Source organism: Equus asinus, chromosome 5 (genome assembly GCF_041296235.1).
Source record: "Equus asinus isolate D_3611 breed Donkey chromosome 5, EquAss-T2T_v2, whole genome shotgun sequence".
NCBI lineage: Eukaryota > Metazoa > Chordata > Mammalia > Perissodactyla > Equidae > Equus > Equus asinus.
In genome coordinates this window covers 45,790,208-45,815,229 of record NC_091794.1, presented here as the reverse complement: position 1 = coordinate 45,815,229, position 25,022 = coordinate 45,790,208, and the positions used below count along the sequence as shown (strand labels likewise).

Sequence of the window (25,022 nt, the reverse complement as noted above, 5' to 3'; positions counted from 1 at the left end):
CCATTGGGACATTTGTCTAACTTACTAATTTTTTACAAAAAAAATTTGTTTAATTTTTTACTTGAAAAAAATCCTCGCTTTATTTTTGTCTTCTTCCTTTTAAAGCTGTTCATCTAGGCCCCTCTTCACTTATCCTCCACCTTCATTTTTAAATCCTAATAATTAACGTCTAGTTAGTGCATAGCGCAGGCGCGAAGCCAAGCACCCTCCCAGCATCCCCTCTCCTGAGGGGAAACAAAGGCACAGAATTCAAGGAATTTGCAGAAGGTCCTACAGCTGGGAGCGCCGAGGCTGAGCATTAGACCCAACCATCTGGCTAAAAGAAAAGTCTTTAAAAAGTTTTATTAGATACAAAGAATATTTGGAAAATATACGCAAATGATAAAAGCAGCGCATCTCTCTCCCACCATGGGTCAAGTTTTCCAGTTTTGTCCACTTTAGAAAGCCTCCTTTCCCTAGTTTCGAGCCTCTGGCCGTTGAACGCGGCTGCTCGAGCCCCTCTCCCCACTGCGCTCGGCAAACGTGTCTTTTATTGTGACTCAGCCCAGGCCGCTCCTTGGCAAGCGGCTGACGCTCGCGGCGGAGGCGCCGGGGCCGGCGCTCGGGGGCGAGGGCAGGCGCGCGCTCCGCCCGCTTTACGGCTGCTGAAAACCTGGCCCGCGCCCGGCAGCCGTACCGCAGACGAGCCCGCGCCCGCGCCGCTCAGGTAATCGCAGTCGTTGTGTTTTCAAAGTTTTGCCAAAACCAGCTCGGTGCTCCGAGGTGGCGCGGTCCTTGCCGAGCCGTCCGGTCCTCCCTCCCGCCCAAACTGGCGCAGCGGCGGCGCTGGCCGCACCCCTGGAGGGTCCCGGGGAGCCGGGCGGGCGTCAAGGACCGGGGCCGAGGGGCGCTCGGCGGCGGCGGGGTGGGAGGGACCTCGAGGGGCGGCGCGCGGGGCATCTGGCTCCGGCCGACCCCGGGCACACGATGGCCAGGGGGTCCCCGTCCCCGTCTCGAGGACCCCACCACCCTCCCGGAGGCCGGGAGCTCCCGAGTCTCTGACACGTTCACACGTGCACGCACGCCGGCCGTGCTGTCGACTAGGCGCCCTAGCGGGACAGGTAGAATGAGCGGCGCTGCGGAGCTGTGCTTTAGGGACGGCTCGGCCGGAGGGACGCCCCCGCGTGAGGATGCAGCTCCGGAGGACACGCACCATGGCTTTCTCAAGGAAGTTTCTGAGAGGCTGTCGAAACAGCAGCCTGTGATTAGCGCCAGCGATGGCTTCCCCTTTGGTGTCCGGCTTACTCCCACAATTGCCCTATGGTCTGGTCTCATTCTTCCCTAGCTCTCTATCCTTTAGTGCCCTCCACGCCTTCTTTTCCCGCATTCTTTACTGCTAGCTCATCTTTCGGTGCCTTGCGTTCTTTTGTCCCTCACTGTTAGAATAACAAGTATACAGTTACCGCCTACTTTCCGATCGTCCTTAGCAGTTAGTCTTTGCCTACTATGACACGTGCATCCTGAGGAGCAGAGTAACGGATCCTGGACCTGTCCATGTGACTAAGTTATTGGACCATATGTCCTACTGCCTCAATTGGCCATGCGGAACAGAGGACATGGGTTTGTTTGAAACCGACCTCAGAAACCTGGATAATGGTGCTGCTTCTGTTAATGGACTAAATCTTGACAAACATAAGCAGTTATATCGTAGTTTCCCGTAGTATTCACTCCATTCGGTACAAACCAGTAACAGTTCTTTGAATGTCAATTATGGATAGTTGGTGGCAGGCTGAGAAAAGAGATTCAGTTCCTGTCTTGCAGAGACCCCATATTCAGGAGACGGGACGGTGATGAGCCCTGGGATGGTGGTACAAAGTGCTGTGGGCAAATGGGAGAGGGAAGGATTAAGGAAGGGGTTGGGTTTTAACCCGGCTTTGATGTTCCAGTAGGATTTTCCCCATTTCTTCCTGTTTTTTACCCTTAAGAATTCTTGATAGCAAAAGATCTTTCAGCAATTCAGCTCACACTATTCAGATATTTTTCTCCTTTACAATCGTCAGTAATCTCTGATCTCAAGACTTCTGGGAAATATAAAAGTAACTTGTCTTCACAAGGGTGACCCAATGTATTCCTGGTACCATGCAAAGAGTTCTATAGACTTTTATTACAGGACTAACAAGAATGAAATGATATGGTTTATTAATTGCTTACATAAAGCATTATCAGATTCACGTAGAGCACTCAATGCTTAATTGTTCATTTAGTCGACAAATATTTGTCGAGTGCTTACTATGTGCCAAGCATTGTTCTTGGCACTGGAATAAAGCACTGCCTTCTTGGAATATACATTCTAGTGGAGGGAGACAGTATATATAATAAGTAGAAAAATATAAGGTGATACTGTAATAAGTACTGTGGAGAAACATAAAGCAAGAAAGGGTTTATGTATGTGTGTGTGTATCTGTATATTTAGCAGTTTAAAATAGGATTGTAAGGGAAGGCCTGGAGAGAAGGTGACATTTCAGTAAACATAAGCAGGTGAGAGAGTAAGCTATGTGATATTTGGGGCAAGAGCTTTCCAGGTGCAGAGAAAAGAAAATGCAGAGGCCCTGCGTATTGTTGGTTCAAGGATCAGCAAAGAAGCCAGTATGGGTGGAGTGGATTGGAGGAAGGATATGTAGTCTTCACGAAGTAGAGGCTGGATAGAACTAAGTGGTCTGGTAAAATACTGTAATGACTCTAGTTTTCACTTGAGGTGATATGGGAAGCCTTTGGAGTGTTTTGATCGAACTGTCTAACAAAACTTGAACACCATTACTCTGATTACTCTGTTGAGAACAGATTGAAAGAATAGAAGGGCAGAAGCAGGGGTGCCAGTTAGGCTATATAATAATCCATGTGACAGATGGTGGTGGCTTAGACCAAGATGGTAACAGTGAAAGTGGTGAAAAGTTCAGACTGTGGATATATTTTGATGGTAAAATCCATAGGATTTGCTGACACCTTGCTTATGGAATACTATGAGAGTAAAAGAAATTCAGAACTTAATTGCCTAAGCAACTGATAAGATAGAATTTCCACCTATTGAGATGGGGAAGGTAGCAGGAGAAAGATGTGGTGGTAAGGATTAATAATTTGGATTTGGACATGTTAAGGGTTAGATGCAGTTTAAATACCCAAGTGGAGATGTCAGCAGGCAGTCTGAAGGCCAGGCTAATGATAGACATTTAGGACTCTCACATATAAGCAAAAAGATTGGATAAATTCATCAAAAATGTGTGGGGTTAGAAAACTGAAGAGAACCAGGGAGTGAGCTTTGTGGCACTCCAACGTTATGAGATGAGGAGCAGCCAGCAAAGGATTCTGAAGAGCTGTAAGCTAGCTAAAAGGAAGAACAGGAGAGTGTGGAATTTGGAAGCCAAGTGAAGGAATGTTTGAAGCAGAGTAGGGGACTGGTCAGCTGTTTTAAAGATGAAGATTGAGAACTGATTTTGCAAAGGAAATCATTGATGACCTTGATGATAGCAGTTTTCATGGAGTGGTGGTTGGTGAAAGCTTGTTGGAATGTTTGACAAAGAAGAGAAATTGAAGAGGGTGATGGTATACATCTCTTGCAGATTTTTACTGGAAAGGAAAGGAGAGAAATGGAGTATTAATTGGAGGGCTATGTGATATAAAGAGAGTTTTAAAGATGTGCAAAACAATGCTATGTTCTTATGCTAATGAGAAAGAGCCAACAGAGATGGAAAATTGATGAAGCAGGAAAGAGGGAGCAGTGTTCTTAAATATGTTAGAGGAGAAACAGTAGGAGAAGTCATCTGTTTCTAGGATTATGGGCTATTTATATACTTATAGTAATAATAAGGAAGAATGTGTGGACACATGCAGTGGGGCATGTGGATATTCTCTTTGGATCACTTCTCTTTTCTCATTGTGATTAGTGGCAGACAGTTGTGGTGCATGAGAAATTTGTAGGAATTGTTATCTTCCCATTTGGTGAGGGATGTATTTGATGAGAAAATACTTTGAGATTCTGAGAATTTCTTGAAGCAAAGAACTTTGTGTTTTGTTGAGGAAAGAAGACGGGGAATTTCTATCTTGAGTTCTGTTTGGGAGAAGACTTGGAAAGAACGCTGAGATTATAAAATAAAAGCTGGGGCAAAGGAGGAAATAAGGTAATAAGCAAGATCAAATCTGGGAAAGGCTTTCATGAGGAGGGTAAATACATTGAATCTTACCTCTGGTGATGTTGGCTAACTAAAGTTAAGTTTTGAGAATATTACTATCATATCAAAGAGATACTTTACTTTTTAAATATCACAGTTGATCTAATGGAAAACAGTGTTCTGCTGCTGGTGAATCTACCTAAGGAGATGTAGTATTAGACGTGGAAAGAGATGTTAGCTGGGAATAGATTTCAGATTGGATTTTGATATAGCAAAGACTAGATTGGTAACAAAATGGGTATAGAGAAAGACTGCATTTTGACAACATTGTTCATGGATATTGAGCAATTTGACAAGATGGAGAGAAGTTGTCGGAGTTGGAAATAGTACCTTGTTTGAGATGACTTTCCTTCAGTTATTTGGGGACCATTTGTTTATTGAATCCTAAATATAAACCCGTTTTTTTAAGTCTTGGCAGGGGATGGTGATACCAAGATGCAAATGACATGATCCCTGCCTTCAAATAACCATTTCTGGTAGAGAAAAAAAAGGAAAGAATGTAGGCAAATATTCTGAGAGAATTGACAGATGCCTTATGAAGAGTACTGAGTGCTTTGAGAGTCTATTTTTTAAATTTTATTATGGAAGTTATCAAACACTCAAAAGTAGAGAGAATAGTATATTGAACCCCAGTGTACTCATCATGCTTCAAAACCTATCAGTTTTCTGCTAATCTTGAATGTTATCGGAGAGTAGAGAAGGGAGAGATTGTTTCTGTTTGTAGATGAGGATAGGAAGACTTCATGAAGCGTCTCCTATATGAAGACATAGAAAGAACAGGAACTGAGCTGTAGAATTCTTGGTTCTAGTTCTGTGCCTGCCAATGGCTTGCTGAATAACTGTTATTCAGTCTCTATCCTTCACTTTTTCTGTAGCGTATGGTTGTTATTCCACATCAGGGGGCTGCTAACTATAGCCCTCAGACCAAATCCAGCCTGCCACGTTTTTGTAAGTAAAGTTTATTGGAACACACCTACATCCATCCGTTTATTGTCTGTCTGCATTTGTCACGGACTACAGTGTTGAGTAGTTGAGGCAGAGATGGTATGGCTGGAGAGGCCTAAAATGTTTACTGTCTGACCCTTTACAAAATTCTTGCCAACCCCTGTTCTATGTAATCTCTGAGATTCCGTTAGCTCCAATATGTTAGTTAATCTCTTAGCTGACTAAAAATAATAATAGCTAGTATTTTTTGAGCATTGACTAAGAGCCAGCAGTGTTATTTTGGTTTGTATGTACTAACTCATTTAATCTTCAGCAAAACGGTATCAGGTAGGTTCTGTTATTTCTGCAAATGAAACTAAAGCATAAGGTGGGTAACTTGCCCAAGGTTATACAGTAATAAGTATTGGAGCTGGGCAGTCCTGTTATAGCATCTATATCCTTGACTATAATGTTACATTCTCTTTAGATACATAGAAAAAAATATATATGAAAATAATTTTAGCCAATTAGAGAATGGAAATTAATTCATAAGTCAATGATTTTCTCTTAAGTTCAATAAAGCCCTATATTGTGATAATAAATGTAAACCCTTTTAGATGTTGACTAATCCTGAATGTACATTACAGTTGAATAGTGTGTGAAATCCAAATATACCTGGACGGAAAATTCTAGTACATTATTATTTTCTCAAGAAGCCTTAGTGGATTTTTGAAAGCAGAGCACTTTACTTAAAAAGTTAGTAAATATAAAATGATGTAACAATAGGAGTCTATTATTGTTTTATCTTAACAATATTTACCAGTTTTCAGGAGTCCATGTCTTTAGTATATGACGTGATTGGTGCAGAAGATTAGGAGTTAGGGGCCCAGAGTTCTAGTCCCAGTTCTGTCCCCAGCTAGCTTTTATCTCATGTTGTCTTCCTGAAAAATGAGCAGGCACCTAAAGATCGTTATAGGGCGTCCTACAGTTTAAAAATTTGATTGTGTAATTTTTTACATGCTATATTCAAAGAAATAGATGAGATAACAACATGGAAGAACTAGGTTTGTGAAGACAAACGTTTAAGCTTCCCTTTTTTCTCTCTACGCACAGAAACACATATACAGATATGTATACACGTAAATATAAACATGCACATATAACTAAAATCAATGTGATTTTGTCTGTGCTTTATCATCATATTTGGTGTATAGGCTGTTAAATATCCTTATTTTTGTGTGTTTTTGTATTTGTATGAGGAAATAGATAATTTTTTTCCCTGTGAGCCTAAAACATAGTTATACAAAAGGTAAGTCTTGGTGAATTCCTTGACCTCTGTGATCTGGCAGTGTGTCTCATGCTTTCTTTAGCAAAATTTGGTTCATTGCTCAATTTGTTTGCCAGTTAAAAGCAAACAGTGTGCCTGAAATCAGGGTTGTCTGTTTTGCACTGTTGCGTGGGATATTGATGTCAGACAAAATTGTAATTTAATTGTTTTGACATTTTGATCTGAGCTGTTCAGATAAGAAAGATGATGTATCTTACATAGAAACCTAGTATTTTGAGCTCAGCATGATTTTCCCTAACTGCTTGTTTATAAATGTGGTTTCAATTTTTAAAAAGTTAAGTTTTAATCATAATGGGAATTTATGTTCTTGGTATTAGTTACCAAAGTATGATTTAATAGGAATATATGACAGATATTTGACTTTTTAGATGTTCAGTCATGAAAAACTTTAGAAGAGCTATCAATCCTTTAAAAACAGATAATGAAAATTCTTTGCTTTCTGACTTTTTCCATCATATGTAATGCCATGTATGAATGTTTTCTATATTACAGATGGCTTTTTGCTTTTTTACAACCTTGGCATGTAAAATTATTCATGAACTTCTTCAGTTTTGGGACTTTATTACATTGTTCCAGCCTTGTCTGTTGGTGAATTTATAACTGCATAGGCCATGCTTTCCTACTCCTGTTCATTGAGTTCAATTATCATTGGTGATAAAATAACCTCAAATAATGCATTCCGAAATGTACTTTGGGTTTCCTTATCTTTTTACACTTAGTTAGAAACTGGAGGAGAAAACACAACACGGAAACACTTTTAAAGAAATCAAACTCTCTCTGTGAATAGTAATGGACTTTTATTTTTTATTTTCAATTTAACACACTGCTTGGTGATTTGACAACTTCTTGGGGCATCTCCTGGTTCAAGAAGTACTTATTTCCTAGTCAACTCCCAGAGGGGACCATTCAGGTTTTTTGAACCAAACCTGAAATGTATTCCCTGCTAGGCTTCAGAACTCTCAGAGTGTGTTCTCAAACCAAAGTAAACACCTTCTGATACACTGTAACACTTTTTTGAAATACTGGTCCTAGAAGTCAGCTTGAAATTTTAATTACATTTAAATAATGAAAGTATCCTTTATCTAACTTTCTCAAGTGATGTGAATCTGACTGAGAACAACTTAAGAAGCCTTACAGTCTTGGATCATTTCCCTAAATTTTTACTAAATTCCCAGAAACTTTAAAAATAAGAATCAGATATTTTCAAGTAAAATGACTGCTAATTATGCAAGAAGCCTACTCTTCTATTGTCTGTGTTTGTGAAAATGCCTCAAGACTTTACTGCTTCTTGTTGAAATGAGACAGTGTGTGAGTGATGTTTCCCAGGGAGGCTCTGTTTACCGGAGGTACGTGGCTCCTAGGATAAACCCTTTTCTAGTAAATCATGCTGAAATCATAAGAGTGCCAGCAGTTATCCCTCTTCTAAGAATTTTCCCAAAGATAGCCTGGTCACCAAGGGTGTAGTGGCTATCAGAATAGGCAGCCTAAATTATTTGTAAGTAAACCATCTTGGAGCTGGAAAATGCAATGATGATTCTCCCACTGGGGTACTCTGGACTATGTTGGATGGCTCCAAGTCACAGGTCAACATGGCTATCTTTTTGGAGTGTCAGATTTATCAAAAAGACTTTTTTTTGAGAAAGTAATTAAGTAATTTAAATGGTAAGTTAAATGTTTAAAAACGAATGTGAATATGACAACCAGTGAAAAATATATGATTTTAAAAATAAAATTCAACACTTCAAAATAGTTTTTTGCTTGTAGTAGATCTCTACAGAAGGATAGTTTAAGACCCTAGGAAAGGTTATGGGTTGACACCCAGATAGGTAGTTTGGTTGTCATATTCACATCGTATTTAGTCCCATTAAGCTTGTTATATACTATCAAATGTTCAGATTATTCCCATTATCCACCTGCTGTGGTTTACTTCCTTTCCCGGTATTTACCCACACTGATCTCACATTTGTGGGAATAATGTTCCTCCTTACTCTATTTTCCTCCTAGAGTCCTGGCATTGAGATATTAGGATTTCTGTGTGATACTTCCCCCTCTTTTTTTACTTTTTATTTTGAGACTACAGATATACAGGAATTTTCAAAAAGATAGTACAGAGAGGTCCTGTGTTCTTTTTACCCAGTTTTCAGCATTGGTTACATCTTATGTAACTATAGTACAATATCAAACCAGGTAATGGTGCAACTTATGTGTATAGTTCTGTGTCATTTTATCTTGTGTAGGTTCATGCAGTTACCACCACAATCAAGATACAGGACCAATCACCACAAAGATCCCTCTTACAGCACCCTGCAAAAGAGTTACTAAAAGAATCAGAGGGATTTAATCTAATAAAGGAATTTTTCACTTTCTTCTTTCTAATTTTTGAAATATTTTTATGCAGATGCTAGATCGTTTTGTGTTTTGGGCCCTGCAAGAGAAAGATGAAATATTATCATTACACTGCAGGAGAGCTTAATAGTTAAAATAGTTATAACAGCTAAAGTCATCTATGAAAGAAGTTTTTGAAGGCTTACTCTCAAGTTGTTTTCAAAAACTTTTGGAAAGTTAGGCGTTCATATGCCTGAAGATAGGGACCAGGTGATATCATGTGGTTCCATCCGTCTCTATGACTAATCCTTATATGTGCACTGGAATTGCCCAGACAAAACTTAAAAGAGAAAATAGGGGAGCAAATGGAAAGAGAGGTCTTGTTGAAAGTCTTAAGCACCCAAGCAGCCTTGTGTCTTTCTGTGGAACCCAGAATTGGAGGAAAATACCATTTCAGCATTATCAAAAACACTGTTAAATGACATTGTGCCACATTTGCTTTTACAGGTGTTAAAACTACATCTACAACAACTGCAACAACTATATCAGAACCACTCACTTTACTATTTTGTTTAACCAGTATTCTATGAGGTTAGTTATTTTATTACTGGGGTCTCAGAAATCCTTGTCGATAGATTTTCTCAGAAGTGTTTCCAGGTAATCGTGATCTGGGATTTTAGTTTCACATATTGTTATCTGAACAGTGTAAATGTGTTATTAAGGTATAGTTTACTTGTATCTTAGTTTTAATAGCTTATAAAGTATTTTTAGTTTCATTTATTTGAAAATTTGTGATTTTAAATTTATAAAATAGCTATTTTTGTCTGGTTTTCAGCTGTGCAAGCAATAAATTAAAGTCTTTTTAGAGTTTTGGAGATACTGTTGACATTCTGTATTATAATAGTAGTAGCTGCTTCTCCATTAGTTCTTCCCATTCTTTTTGGGTTATCTGAATAAAGCAAAGAATTACTGTCTCTCTTCTCAGTTTTTGCTCTTTGATTTGAATGTTCCTCATAATATTGTTATTGTAGTGATATTTAAACATTAGGTCCAGATCATTGTCATTTTCATTTTCATTATGTTCCTTGTCAGTTTTCCAAGATTAAAACAGAAAATAGATAGGTATATTTTTTTTCGCTTCCTTTACTAATTTTGTGTTGGGTACATAGGAATGGCAAGATAGGGAATGAGCGTGTTTATCTTGTCAAATATATTCTATTTCACCAGTTGAATATGATGTGAATTTTTTCCAAAATCCTTAATTTCACTCAAATGAAAAAATCTAGTTTAATGGTTATTTAATGTCGAACATTTTTTAAGTTAATAAAAAAACCTGATAGTGTGTATATACAGACAGAAAAGGTGGCTTCATTTTTGCCCTTAGCAAGGATAAAGTGGTTTGCGACCATCTGTCTCTAAGCTCTGTACCAACCTCACTTTGGGAATGTTGGTGTGAATTCTGCTAGTACTGATAGTTTAATTTATTACCAATATTAGAGGCAGTGACATTGGTGAGATTCAAGTGACTTATCATCACCAGTTCTTCCTTTGAATGGAGAATGTTGCTCTTGACTTCATTGCTGCCTGGTGTATATCTATAAAAACACCTGTTCTTTTATTTGTTCAGTATTAAATATAAAAATCTAATTGTGTGATTTTTCATATCATTGTTACCAAGAATTTAATTTTAAAGCAAGCAGAAAACTACATCATAGAAGTTTGATGTGTTGGTATTATAATCTAGACATTTTCTTAGGATGTATCCAATTAGAACTCCTCTAATCATTTTTATGATTAAAAAAACCCATCACAATATGTTCAGGAAAAGTAGTTACAAAACCTGTAAATTAATGTTTGGTAGAAAAGGACTTGCCATTATACTAGTCTGTATTTCTGATTATTTAAAGAATTCCTCCATTTCTCGTGCCTTTTTTTGGTTTACAGATTTTTGGGGGATAGTGAAAAAGAATTCTTTACCCAGTTTCACAACACGCATTTTGTCTACATAGCTATTCCTTCATTTTAATGTAAAAGACAAAAATAGCACTGAAACCAATAAAACATTAGTCAATAATGCAGTGCTAAGGGTAGTGGAAGGACTAAGGAAGGGTCTTGTCAGTTTGGTATTGGTATTTCAGTAGTTCCCTTTTAAGCAGATGGAAACCCTGCTAGGACATCTACCTTGTCTTTCTCTTGCGCCTCATCTCTCCATTGACGCACTTACTATATGTGTGACCACCTTTCAGAATTTTAATTTCTTTATTTATGAAGTGATACTAATAATAGTCCACTATACAAGGATTATTGTAAGGATTATTTAAGATGGCATGTGGGGCAACTACATTATCCTTCATACATGAGCATCTTTGGAGTTAGTCGAATGGGTTTAAATCTCAGTTTTCCACTTCAGTATTCAGTTACCATGTGATTCTTGATCACTTGGTTGGCCTCCATTTTCTCCTCTCTAAAATGGGAATGATTTTATCTACCTTAGAAGGTTGTTTTGAAGTTAAATATGATAATAATGTATGTGAAGCACCTAGTACATTGCCTGGCACCTAATATTTAATAAATATTATTTCCCTTTTCTTTTTTTTTCCCTTTTCGCCATTTTCTCATTTTCCACAGTCTTGGAGAAGGGGGACTGGTGAGATCAGATATGAGCTAGGATGAAGCCATTTTGTTCTCTGTTCTTTGCCAAGCCCCAAGGAAGGGGCGTTTCTTTCCCAAAGGACAGTGTGTGTTGAGGTTATTGAGGGGGTTTCCTTGTGGGTGAAAGACTGGGAAGATTTTACAAGTCACCATCCACCAACCATTGTCTGATAGCTGATCATTTAATACTGTCACTCCTCTGCTAAAAGTCTCTGGTGGCTCCTCACTACCTTTAGGATGAAGCTAAACTTCTTAGCCCACTGAACAAGGCCCATTATAATCTGGCCTCCACTAAAGACTTCACCTTCATCTCCTGTCCCTTATCCTAAACATACTCTTAGATATGATCTCCACCCCCACCCTGAATATAAGCTGCCATTTATCCTTCCATCTGTACGCACATGTGTACACTCTGGAATGACTTTCTCCCTTCTCTGAATGACAGATATATCCAGCAAGATTCAGTTTAAATATCTGTTTTTTATAAATGTCCCCCACCCGCAGCCCCCAGAATCAGTCATACTCCCTCCACTGTGGTCCTATATTCCATTGTATATATGGCTGCCTTTATTAGCAGTTTTCAGTGTATCTTCGGTCCTCCCTGCCCTTGTGTTCTCTTTGCCACATGAGCAGAGACAGTGTCTTTTAATCTTTGCCTCTTTACTCATCTGTCATTACAGTGCCCAGAGTGTACTTATTAAACTTAAGTGAATTTATCTTCGTGACAAAAGCTGAGTACGCTATAATATGCTATAACATAGCAGTCCAAAGCAAAGCTCCTTCTGCATTCCACCCCCACCCGCCATGTGAAGATGTACTTCCCCAGTCAGATTGTAATCTCGTAAATGTACTCTATACTTAGTCAGGCACACAGAGGTTGCCTAGTCTAACATCACGCAGGATTGGTGGTTGAAGATACAACTTCATCTTACCATTTCACTGCCTTTTGCGGTTTAAGCAAAGCGGGTGCACTGAAAGAAGAGAGATTAATAGATGGGAAGTGAGGATTTCCTGAAAGAGTGAGAATAGCCAGTAGGGCCAGATTTTGTCCCTTTGCAAGCTTTCAAAGGAGGATAGCACACACACTGTGTTTTGTGGGGTGAACTGGTGGATGGGCAAGTGGGGCAGGAATGAGGAGGATAGTGAGTCCTCAGGTCATACAAGGGAAATCTTTCTAAATAGTCCCCATAGATGCTCGAAGTAAGTAGGTAAGAAGAACTTATGAGTAAAGAAGCAGGAGGCTTGAGAGTTTAGAAGAGTCGAGTTAGGCAGGTGGGGCTAAACAAAGGAATGAGTGAGGGTCAATAACAGAATTGAAATTGAACTTAATTATAAATGGGTCACATGTAGGTCTCAGGAATGCCATCTACTGGGCCCATGGTCATCTCTTGGGATACTTAAAGGCATCAGGTTACACTGTACAGTAGGGATGGCATGGGGAAAAGTAGAGAAATGGAAACAATAAATCAACTTGGCCATGTTTTTTGCCAAAATAAATACTGGGATATGGTCTGAAACATGGTTTGTGAACAGGTTTAAGAAATTAGGGATATTTATAGTGATAATAGATAACTGGAGACGATTTTGGCCTTGAATTCAGTTCAGTTAAATTCAGTGAACATGGAGAGCTGTTCTTTGGTGAGAGAAGCAAGAATACCCTGATTTGTGCTTCACAGAGCTTATGTTGTCCTTAGAGGAGTGAGAAAATAAAAGTTACTAAAAGGTAAGATAGTGTTTTGTCTTTTTTTCTTTTAATTCACAAATTTTGTTTTTATCTGAGACTCTGATTTCTATTTTATTACATAGACCAGAGAGATGATAGTTCAATGTTGATATTATTAGCTTATAGTAGCTTACAACATATATTTAGAATTTCCTTTTTCAAAAGTTTGTTATGCCTACTTAATTTTTAACTCCCTCTTTATTTCTTCTTCTGTTGCTGTTGAACATGTGAATTTGAAAAACGAGATTGGTAAACTTGGAAAAAAAAGTGTCATATTTTTAGAACATCAACTTTTTGTTGTACCAATCTTCTTTTATATGTGCTTCATTAGAAGCCACTTCACATCCTTCTTGGAAATGTATAACTAATTAAATAAAGTAAAACTAATAAATAAGCACAAGTGTTGGGATACAGAAATCAACACTATTTTTGCATTTAATTGTATTTTTTTTAGAGAACATGATTCTTATATTAGAATTATAAGTTACTTTAAGAGATCATCTAGTTTAGCCCTTTTCATATATAAAGAAATATTAAATGACCTGCTCAAACTCACATAGGTTTGACTCAAAAGGTACCAAACTGGGACTAGAAATTGGTGTTCTGGCTCATAATCCAGTTCTTTGCTGCCATCCAAATCCATGTATTGGTGTAAAAAAAAAAAAAAAAGATTTGTTATAAGTGATGACTTCCCTTCTTTTTCATTAAAATGTACAGGCACACTTTTATTAGTTATTTCAGATTATTTTGTTAGAACAACTGAGGTATTCAGGATTGCTTCCTAATTTAGTTAATATTCAAGCCTCTGTCATGTTTTTGGGGGCTACAGAGATGGTTACAGTAGCAAGTCAGCATTCTTCTAGGGCAGAGGAAAACCTGAGGGAATGGGCAAGAGTATGGCAGGAGGTAGGTTAGAGGGAAGGTGTGGTCCGGAGGAGTGATTCCCAAGGCTTTTAGAAAATTTCCGCTGGTCTTTGACAAAATGAGAAAGTAAGGATTATGAGGTGAGTTTTTCCACTCGCTTGTTTTTCTGTAATTATATCTGTCCTACTCTTTTGAGTAAGGTTATTGACAAAATAAAAAGTTGATGATCTGTTTTAATCCTCTCATGTGTTTTTTTGTTTTGCTTTGTTTTTGAGTTTATGGGTCCATGAAGTATAAACGGTGTAAGAGGCGCTCATCCAGAATCTGTAGCGCTGTTTAGGGAGCAAAGGCCTAGGTGAGGCCTCCTAATAGAAGACCGGATGGTATGAAAGACTAGATGCCTGCCATGAGAGAGATACTAAGAGACTAGTGTGTTTTAGAATGGAGGAGATGAGGATAGTGGGTAAGTGAGGAAAATGAAAATGAAAGCTAACTATTTAGTTGGCTTTGTCATGGTCGATGTTAAAAAAGGGTTGCATGCGAAGCACATGCAGTGGACAGTGACTTGGAAGAATGCTTATTTGGAATTCTTAGTGTCTGTGGCTGGATTCCTTTGGTAATCTTAGCCCAACTGTAGAATAACTGAATGCTTCACCCTCACAATGGCAATTAAAAATGCTGGTTTTTAAAGCACTTTAGGGTCGGCAAATGAAGTATACCACTGTAAGCTTCAAAGATAAGGTTTCTTCACTTGGATACAGTCTTTGAAATGGGATTCAACTGAAGCTTTACAAAGTGTTATTATAGCTCTTAATGATAGCAATCTTGCCTTTTGTTCATGTTTCAAAACCACCTGAATGTTATATTGTACGTACTCTGTAATTATGAAGTGATTTGCAAAAATTATTTTAAGTTTTTGGAAAGTTGCCTTAACATGTTAATGGGACACTGAAACCTGCTTTTCAGATGATCTGACTTTATAGGAACATAAATGCATGCTACTAAAGCAAAATGAAAAAGCAAAACAAAACCACCCCCCCGCCCCAACGCCCATAAGTAATCCCCAGCAAGTAAGAGGGTATGCTAGAGTTATTGAGTCATGACGTCTGGAATCACACATATGGAATGAAGCATACTGAGAATTATTTTTGATTTTTTTCTTCTTCATATCCTATAAGCCCTAAATGTGTTTGTCTGTTGGATCAGGAAAGGAAGAATTCAAAGATCAATTTTGTTAAAAGATCAATCATTAGCTTTTTTGTTCATGTGTAAACACAGTGTGGGAAAAATGTAAGCATTTAGCATTTATTCAAAGAAGTTTAGATAGAAAGATCCAGATGATATAAATCAGATATTTAAGACTTGTTTGATTATAGTATCCTCTTCTGATAGCAAAGTATAACTATTAAAAAATAGAATATTACTCTGATTTATTACATTAATTTCAAATTGACTTCTAGAATATTTTCTTTGAAAAATAACCATTTTATGTTTATAAACATTTTTTCTAATGATGAAAATAATAGTCATTGCAAAACATTCAGAAAGCCTGGAAGTGTATAGAAATTAAAAAAAAAAAAAATCACCTGAAATTTACTACACAGAGATGCCCTGTTAAAATCTTGGCATTTTTTTCTTCTGGTTTGTTTTTCTATTTTATGCTTTTTCTTAAATCTTTGAGATCATATCAGAAATTTTAACATTCTGCTTTTTCAATATAACATATATAGAGTTTTTAAATATAATTTTAAACTTTATAAATGTAATTATTGATGACTGCATGATATGTCATCTGAATTAGCCATAATAACTGTTTCTCTGTTGTTGGAGATTTAAGTTGTTTGTATAAATATTAAATTTTTAAATCAATGCAAATTTGTTTTATTGAGCCTTTCCTCTTCAATTGAGTAAAGCTTATTGAAAAGACTGTTCTTAAGATTAGATTTTCCTTTCTTTTTCCATCCCCTCAATTACATGCTAACTAGTCCTTGAATATTTCCCTCCTTATTCTTAGTAGTCTGAAAACTTGTTCTCTGTTACTGGTATGACAGTGTCAGCTGAGTTGTGATGGATGTATTGCGATTGTACAGACAAGTGTATGTGGCTCCTTTCATTAAGTTACGGTGAACCTCAGTAGGAGGTCCTTATGCAGCTTGAGAGTCATAAATATACTTCGAGGGAATATTTGCAAAGATGCTAAATAGAATGTAAGGAATGAAATATTATTCACTGTACAGTTTAAATTTTTTTCTAGCACGAAGCATTTTACCTCGCTTGTATGCAAAATAAAGTGTTTTACGCCAGTATTAATACTGATGGCTGTGCATGAATTAAGTATTGATTTTCTATGTATTATTTATTTTTTATTGATCTCGAGAGTACAACAGTTTGTCAGTATTATATAATAAACATTCTTTTGGCTATGTAGGACATATCTGAGTTTAATAATTACATTCTTTTCAATAAAATTTATCATTTTGTAGGAAAAGATGGATAGTGTTGTGGAAAAGATTATTGAACAAAATACTTGGTCTTTAGATTTAGATCCCTTGATAAGGATATGTGGATTTTTCCTGGTTTAAGATCTTTTTTATTCACTTTGGAGAAAATGCTACTTTGTGCAAAAATAGATTGCTATTGAAAATAACATGTATTTCCTTGGGAAACTTGCCTCAACATTCCTTTCCCCTAACTTTATGGTAATTTATTTTGAAAATAATTCTGGGAAATAAAATGTAATTAAATGTTGAAATTATTTCTGGAAATAGTCACAAAATATGATAATAAACCAAGGTTTGCATTTTTATTTAACAAGATACTTCATGATAGCATTAGACTTTATATACCACAGTTCCCTTATATACTTTAAAGAACTTCTGAGAGTTCTCTGTGTGTATGTGTGTGCATGCATGTATGTATGTGTGAGTGTATTTTTCTTCTAATATCTATATGTTAAGATTACTTTAAAGAATAAATAACATCAGGTATTATATACTAATTTTTACATCTCAGTAAAAGAATAATTTGAGGTGGATTTAATAAATTGTGTCTTCTGTGGTTGTATTCCACTTAGACTATTTTAGGAATTTGTTATATAACACGACATGATTCATTCTTAGCTTTTCATTGCAAAAAATCTCTAATTTTTAATATTCTATTTATTCAATACTGTTGTTTTACGTGGAAGACATGAGAAAAATATTAGTTTGCCCAAAGAAGAACCCTGATTTTCTTTTTGGTGAGAAAGATTGTGCTTGAGCTAACATCTGTTGCCAGTCTTCCTCTTTGCTTGACAAAGAGTGTCCCTGAGCTAACATCTGTGCCAGTCTTCCTCTGTTTTGTATGTGGGACTCTGCCACAGCATGGCTTGATGAGCAGTGCATAGGTCCGAGCCTGGGATCTGAACCCGTGAATCCTGGGCTGCTGAAGCAGAGCATGCAAGCTTTACCACTGTGCTGCCAGGCCAGCCCCAAGAACCCTGATTTTTGTTCTTAAATACTTTTTCTTAAATATTTCTTCTTAAATGTTATTCCTTATTTCCATAAAGACATGGTTATTATTAGAACATTTATCCTTGTTTGTTGTAAAATCCTTCAGAACTCAGCACAAAGTTACAGCTTTAATGAATAATTGAATGAAATGGTGCAGCCACTATCTTTCTAGATGGAAATCAAATCAGAATATATCACCATTTTGTTTTCACAAATCTACTGAAATCAGAAGTAAAATTTCCTCTTTCTGGGATTTTTAAGTTATTAGTAGAACGATTCTCAAGATATTTAACAAATATTTTATTTGTTTATTGAGGATACTATGAACTTTTAAAAACTTTTTTTTAGGAAAAAATATAGAAGTACTACTGAAACCAATGAAAAATTGCCAAGATGAAATGGAAAAATCTTCAGTATTGTAGATATCTCTCTATATAAAATGGCTGGTGCTCTGAAAAATAAAGATGGGTTTGAATTCAAAATTGACAAGTCAGATAATTTAGAGAATTAAGTCAATGTTTGGAGAGAGGTGTTAGTGTAGGCTTCTTTGAATTAGAAGATGATAACGTTCACCGTACACTCTTGAAGTGAAAGTAAGAAAAGGTGAAAGGACCATTGAGAACATCATGGATTAACACACAGTGAAGTTAACTAAAATAAGCCAGTTCGTATTCCAGTTAGAAGAGGGCAGGGTCCTTTAAAATTCAGGTTTTATTTGTTTTGTTTTTAATTGATTGATTTATAACGGAGATGCTAGTAGACTCTAGTTTATAAAAATGGTAATTCAGTAATCCTATGTGCTTCATTCTCAAATGTTCTGTCATATCATTACAAAGCTACTTGTGAACAGTCTGTATATCTCTGGGCTTTAATTAGCCCTGGGAACATGCAGACTTAAAAGTAAAAGTAATTGCTCAGTCTCTGATAACCTGTGCACAGTGAATCACCTTCTTTGGAAGTATGCTATGTAAAACAAACCGTTGCACAGAGGAGACAGGAAAATACAGTTTTGTTGCTGGGTCTGCAGTGAGGGATTTGCAGATTTTGAGATCCTGGAGAGAGTCAGGCAAAATCTGCATTACAGTACATTGTCTTCTGTGGGGAAGAAGCAGCAGGACTGCTTAGGTTCTCAACTCTCTCTGCTCTGTCTGCTTTTGTCCTACTATGTAAAAAGCCTTCCACTTGCTGGGACACTGAAAGAAGAGGGATAAAAGAATATGGAAAGATATCAAGTACGTGAGAAAGACCTTTATAGCCAAGTTTGACAAGAAGACTGAGTCAAGTTGAAGGGTGGTTAGATAAGCTGATATGATTTTACATATACTCTTTATTTTAAGAAATAACTATCAAATTGTAAAGGGAAAAAGCCATTAAGTTAAGTGAAGAATACCTGATGTGTAGGCATATCTGAAGTTCTTTTTTGTGAGAATGCTAAATACCAAATCTAATGATGTACTCTAATGATTAGTGATCTTTGTCCTATTTTTTGTTTTTGTAATCAGATTTTAAAATTTGCTTTCTTAAGCTCCTGTTTAAAAAGACAAGTGGCTGAAGAATGCAGAGTCCAGTGAGAAATAAATTTAAAAGTGATCACTAGTAGGCAGGAGGATAATTTGGAAATTAGGAACCTAATATATGTATTGGTGGGAAAAATAGGGAATTCCAGAAAACCTTCTCATACTTCTAAGCTACAATATTGTTTGATTTTAACCTTTATTACTTTCTTGATTTAGAGCGTATTGTCTTTAGTTTTTAGGCTGATTCCACAAACTCACACTCAAGTCCTTTTAAAGTATTTTATATTTAAAGAAATGATGTATATGAGACTGTAGTATCTTACGCTAACTGTATCTGTAACAGTTTTCTAGCTTAAAGTTAAACAGTAATAGGTTTTGGTACCGAAACTTTATCTATAAGTTGACCTCTAAAATCATCGTTATAAAATTAGTCATTAGAATCATTTTTTTTGTGTAATTTTACCCTAGTTTCATATATTTACTTATTTTAATTTCTGGCACTTTTGCAGGGTTGAAGGGGGTCATCTTATCATTAGCATTTTACATTATCTTAAATAAGGTAGAAGCATATTTCTCCTTTGCATAACAGTGGTAGGATAGTTTATAAGCTTTAAACAATTTTTTAAAATGAATAAAATTGTTGCAATTATGGTTTCCTTTGACAGAATTTGTCTAATAGACCAACTGGTTGCTCCAGGATTTAATGCATTAAAGTGGGTTAAAACAAATGCAATGTTTGGTTTTGACAAAATTCCAAATGAGTGTTAAGTTAGATTAATATATAAATTATTTTTTATTTGATTAAATATTTGTCATTTTCAGGTAGCTAACACTTTAAGATAGCCTATTACGGTTCACTTTTCAGGTGAAAATGTTAAATGTCAACGTGTTTGCTGATACTTTCCTTCCTGTAATAATTAAAATAAACTCATGTAGAATAGAAGGGAAGAAGTTAAGTAACTATGCAGTTGTTTTTAAACATGTTGCAATCTTTGTTGAACAGATGGTTTATGTATAAAGATGTTAGAAAGTTTGGTATCTTACTTTAGGAACAATACTTTAGTGATGAAAAGGTATTGATAATTTTAAAGGGTGTAATGTGAATTTTCATTATATTTTAAAATAATTTTTAAATTTTGAAACTCATTTTTTTGCAGAATGAAAACTTTTTCTTGAAGGATCCTTGTATTAAAGAGATTTGGTATATGTATGTGATTCTCTGTGCATGTGTTATTTTAAAAATAATTGTTCAAGTAATTGATAATGAATAAAAGTAATTTTGAAACAATTGAACTGACAAACTTCTATCTTTATATATCAACACAATTAATGAAATTTGCTGGTGATCTTTTTCCAAACAGGAACTGTTTTATTCACCTTTGTATTCCCGAGTATAGGACAAGTATCTGTCTAGTACTGAGTACATATTCAATAATGTTGACTGAATGAGTTTCAATATCTTTTCTCATAAAGTCTTATTTGTCACTGTTTAATCAAGCTAAGATACCAAATTTGTTATCCACTGAGAGTTTAAATAAATTTAAATGTTTCCAAATACAGTCGTTAATTATATTTGAATTGGTATGATTTTCTGCTGTGAGAAGTGATCATTTGAATAAAAAACAAGGTGTCTGAACTACAATGTATTTTTCTTTCTGATGCTTTTGCAATGTTACCTCAATTTTCTGAGCATAGAAAATATCAGTTTTGGATATCAGTCTTCTGTTTAGGTCAGTTCTCTAATATTTTTTTTCCTATTTATTGATTTTTACTCATCTTTATTTCTTTTAGTCTTATACCGTAATGTTTAAATATACACACACTTTTTGTTCCTTTTATTTTTACTTCAAGTTTTTACCTGTTCTTAATACCTCCACTGCCCAATCTTTAGTGCATGTATATGCATGTGGTTTTGTGTATATTTGTAGAGACAAAATTGCTATAACAAAGAGACCAAACATTTACATGGGCTTAAAGGATATAGAGACTCATTTCTGTTTCACATAATGATGGTAGGGTAGTCCAGGCTGTCAAAGTGGTTAGCTTCATAAGGTTACCAGTCTTATGTTCATTATATCTCATTGCTCTGCAGTCTTCTGGGACATTGTGTTTATCTGCAGGGTCACTTAAATCTGAGTCACTGCATGTCTTCATTCTAGTTTGAGAAAAGAGGAAAAGAGTAGAAGTAGAGGGCAAGCAATTTCCTTTTAAGCAAGTGGCCCAAAATTTTCTTGTTGCATTGACTAGAACTTTGTCACATGGCTACACATGGCTGCAAAGGAAGCTGGGAAGTGTAATCTCTATGTGGGTGGCCCTTCATTCAGCCAAAACTCTTATTGTAAAGCAAGGGAAAAGTGGATTTAGGTGACCGCCAGTAGTTGTCACAATACATTTAAATTGTAACATGCTGGTTAGTAGTCTTATTTCATTTGTCCTGTGAGACAGCTAAGCAAAGGATCAAGGGAGGGATAGAGTATTCCTGTTTTTCTGGAATGTGTCTGCTGTGACCCAGCAGTGTGGTGTGTCAAGCATAATTAGTAGGACTCCAAATGAGAAGAATGAATCTTAGGAAACGGTGGTGCTTAAGGCCTAGATGACCCCATGAAAAGACTTTCCCTTCAGTATCAACCTCAATAGAATTTGTGTTGAAGGGTGTTTTTGTAGAGGGAGATTTGGTGTCATACACAGGACATCCGCGTACCGGTCGTTCAGCACACATACTACTTAATGTTACTGCTGTAATTTGCTTTATTTTATTTCATAGCACTTTTGGTGAAGTCATAATTCCTAGTGATGCTTTTAGTATATTGTCCACTGTGTGCAATCTCTTAGGTTAATGAATGCAGGACCTGTTAGGACATTTTTTCTTTATGATTTATATATTCTATCTTAGAATGTAAGACTTTTCACATTAAAACACTGTGGAACTCACTTCATTGTTGAAGCTGAGGGAATTTAAAGACTCTCATATATTGCCGTTGGGAGTCTAAAATATCAGTCCTTTGGAGAGCACTTTGTTAGTATTTATGGAAAGTACCAAGACATATACCCTTTAATACAGCATTTCTATTTAACACAGGTATACTTACACATGAGGCATAATGTATTTATAAGATTATTTGTTACAATATTGCTTGTGATAGCAAAGATTAGAAACATCCTGAGTAAGCATTACTTAGGGACTGGTTAAATGAAGAATGGTATACTTCTACAGAATGGAATACTATGTAGCTATATAAAATGTTGAAACTGTTTAAATATTGAAATGAAGAACTAAAATTTATTATGTGAAAAATGCAGAGTATGTGTGATAAGACTCTTGTATAAAAATGAGAGAATAAAATAATCATATATCCTTATAAGTACGTAAAGTATCTCCCATAGAATTACAAATGCATAAACCGAAATATTTTTATTTAGGAATGCACTGTAAACTCCCTCTTAGGAACCCTAATTTTATCCTTATAAAATTGTCTATTTTGATGTAGTAAAGGGGATTTTTCTTTATTAACATAAAAGTGCAGTGTTCTAAAATATGGTACTGATTGGCTAGTCCAACTCTCTCTGATGCAAAAGTTCTCTTCTACAGTCTATCCACTAATTGGTTATCCCTTATGTATCTGAACATTGCCATTGATAGAGACTTGCTTACCTTCCCAAGGTTGCTAGTTCATTTAGCTACAGTGAGAAAGCCCAAATAACGATCTGTCTAGGGTAGGATAGAGATCTGGCAACTGGATATTACTAGCCGGGGGTACTGAAAAATTCAAATTGATTTCTTGAAATAAGCGGTCAGATTGTTGTGGGGAATGCTGTTGTAAAGAGGGTCCATTGTTCCTACTTGAGGCACTGCATTCCATTGCTAAAGAGCATTAGAATTTCTCTTTATATGAGGCTAAAATCTACCCAGATTTACGTCTCCCGTGACTTATAGGCATTGGATCTTAACTCTATTGTTACTGTTATTCAAATAAAAGCCTTTCAGATATTTGAAAAGAGGCATCAGACTAAAGATCCTTTGTTCCTTTGACTATTCTTCATACTATATAATTTCCAGACGTTATCATCCTGTTTCTCCTCTGGACATTCTTCGATGGAAATGTGGTATGCAGAAATGAACACTAGACAGGTTTTGAATATATGAAAGATAGTAGAATTCTCATCTACCTTGTTTTAGGTGTCATACGTGTTTTAATGGTGACTAAGAATGTATTAGTTCTTTTGGCACCTAAGGTACATTGTTATCTTATTTTGGTTTGAAGTCCATTAGAGTACCTAGATATTTCTCGTATGAACTGCTATTAATTATTGTCTCTACAATTACCATCTCTACAGTACTTTTTATTTCTTACATAAAATGTTGCATTTCTCATTTGCTCATCATAGAAAAAATAGAAAATTATAGAAAAGCAAAAAGGAAATTCCAAATTGCACTCAGTTATAGCCTCTATTAATACTTCATTGTGCATCTTTGCAGGCATTCTCTTGTGTTTTTTAAACTGCTTGATGCTACCCATTAGCTGTGAAATCAATTTAGTGAGTTACAACTAGCATTAAAAAAAAGAAATAGAATAGTATAAAATGGAAAATATTATTGCATTGTAAACAAATAGTTTGTAAACAGTATTGTTTCTTGAAAATGTTTTAATTAAGTACTTTTATACATGCATGTGTACAGTGGACCAAAGGTGTACAATGTATTTATTAGAATGGGTCACAGTGGAAAAAAAATTTTATCGTTGGATTCACTTTCCCTCTTTTTTTTCCTTTTCATTTTTTTCTGTATCTTCCTCCTCTTTTACTTTCTCCCTCCTTTTGTTTATCTTTTCTGTCTTTTTTTTTTAGTTTACAAAAATGAAATGGAATTTTGTATGCTGTTTATAATGATTACTTCATTGAACTATGTTGTGAACAGCTATGTCAAACATTTGTGTCTGGAGGCATTTTAAGTGCCCTAAGGAGTATTTCATTGTAGAGATGGCCCCATCATTGATAGATTCTGTAATTTGTTTTAACTTCCTTTTTGTTGGACATTTTGGTTGTTTTTAATTTTGGCTATTTTAAATAACTAAGTTGAATATTTTCATATAGTCTTAATTATTTTTTTCTTATGAACACTTTTTAGAAATAGGATTGATGGGGCAAAGGACAGGCGTATTTTCAAATCTTTTATGAAAATTCCCAAGTACCATTCAACCATGCTCTTATTTTCAGTACCCACCAATTTGATAGTTTAAAGATGGTAAGTTACTGTTTTTCATTCTATATTTTCAAATTTGTTTTTATAACTTAAAGGTAAGAACTTACGTTTCTTTCTTTTATATTTCAGCATGTAAATATAAGCTTTTCCTTAAAACCTTTTCGGTTCTTTTAAATTACTTTTTCTGTCTTCTATTAGATGAATTATAACTCCAAGATTTATGTTGTTCACACGTGTTATTTATAAGCCTATTATGTCTTCATCCAGTTTGCTGATAACAATATTTTAAATAGTTTGGGTCCAAACATAGAATCACAAGGCAGGATTCTAGGAACATTTATTCCACATCGATAAAGGTCTACTAATCAGTCAGAGTCTTGTGCAGATGTTCAGCCAGCTTTGAAACTACCTGATTGAAAGGTCAGCCAGCCCATTGTTTTCCATCTTTCCCACAAGAATTCCGTGAGAGACTTTATTAAATTTTTTCCAGATATCTTATATGAGGCAGTATGCCCAGTGGTTATGAGAACAAAGCTTCTGAAAGTAGTGTTCTGGGTTTGAATCCTATGCCCACAATTGACTAAACTCCATGTCTTTGGATAGGTTGCCTTATCTCCATATGACTCAGTTTCCTTATGCTAAAAATGGCAATGATAATATTTTTCCTTAAAGGATTATTGTGAGGATTAAATGAGACAATACTCAATGCTTGGCATAAAGTAAGTGTTCAATGAGTGTTGACATTACTGTTAATAACTTTGGTCTATCTATAA

General features: G+C 35.9%; 1 protein-coding gene across 3 annotated transcripts in view; it reads left to right on the top strand.

Moving 5' to 3' along the window:
- Positions 1–627: 627 nt before the first annotated feature.
- NAALADL2 (N-acetylated alpha-linked acidic dipeptidase like 2) overlaps positions 628–25,022 on the top strand; it is a 1,281,993-nt gene continuing 1,257,598 nt past the window's right edge. For 2 of the 3 annotated variants that reach the window (XM_070509419.1, XM_044771090.2), the window contains exon 1: positions 628–706. The gene's annotated coding sequence lies outside the window, so the exon portion shown is untranslated. The remainder of the gene's footprint in view (positions 707–25,022) is intronic. The other variant, XM_070509420.1, reaches the window with a different exon arrangement.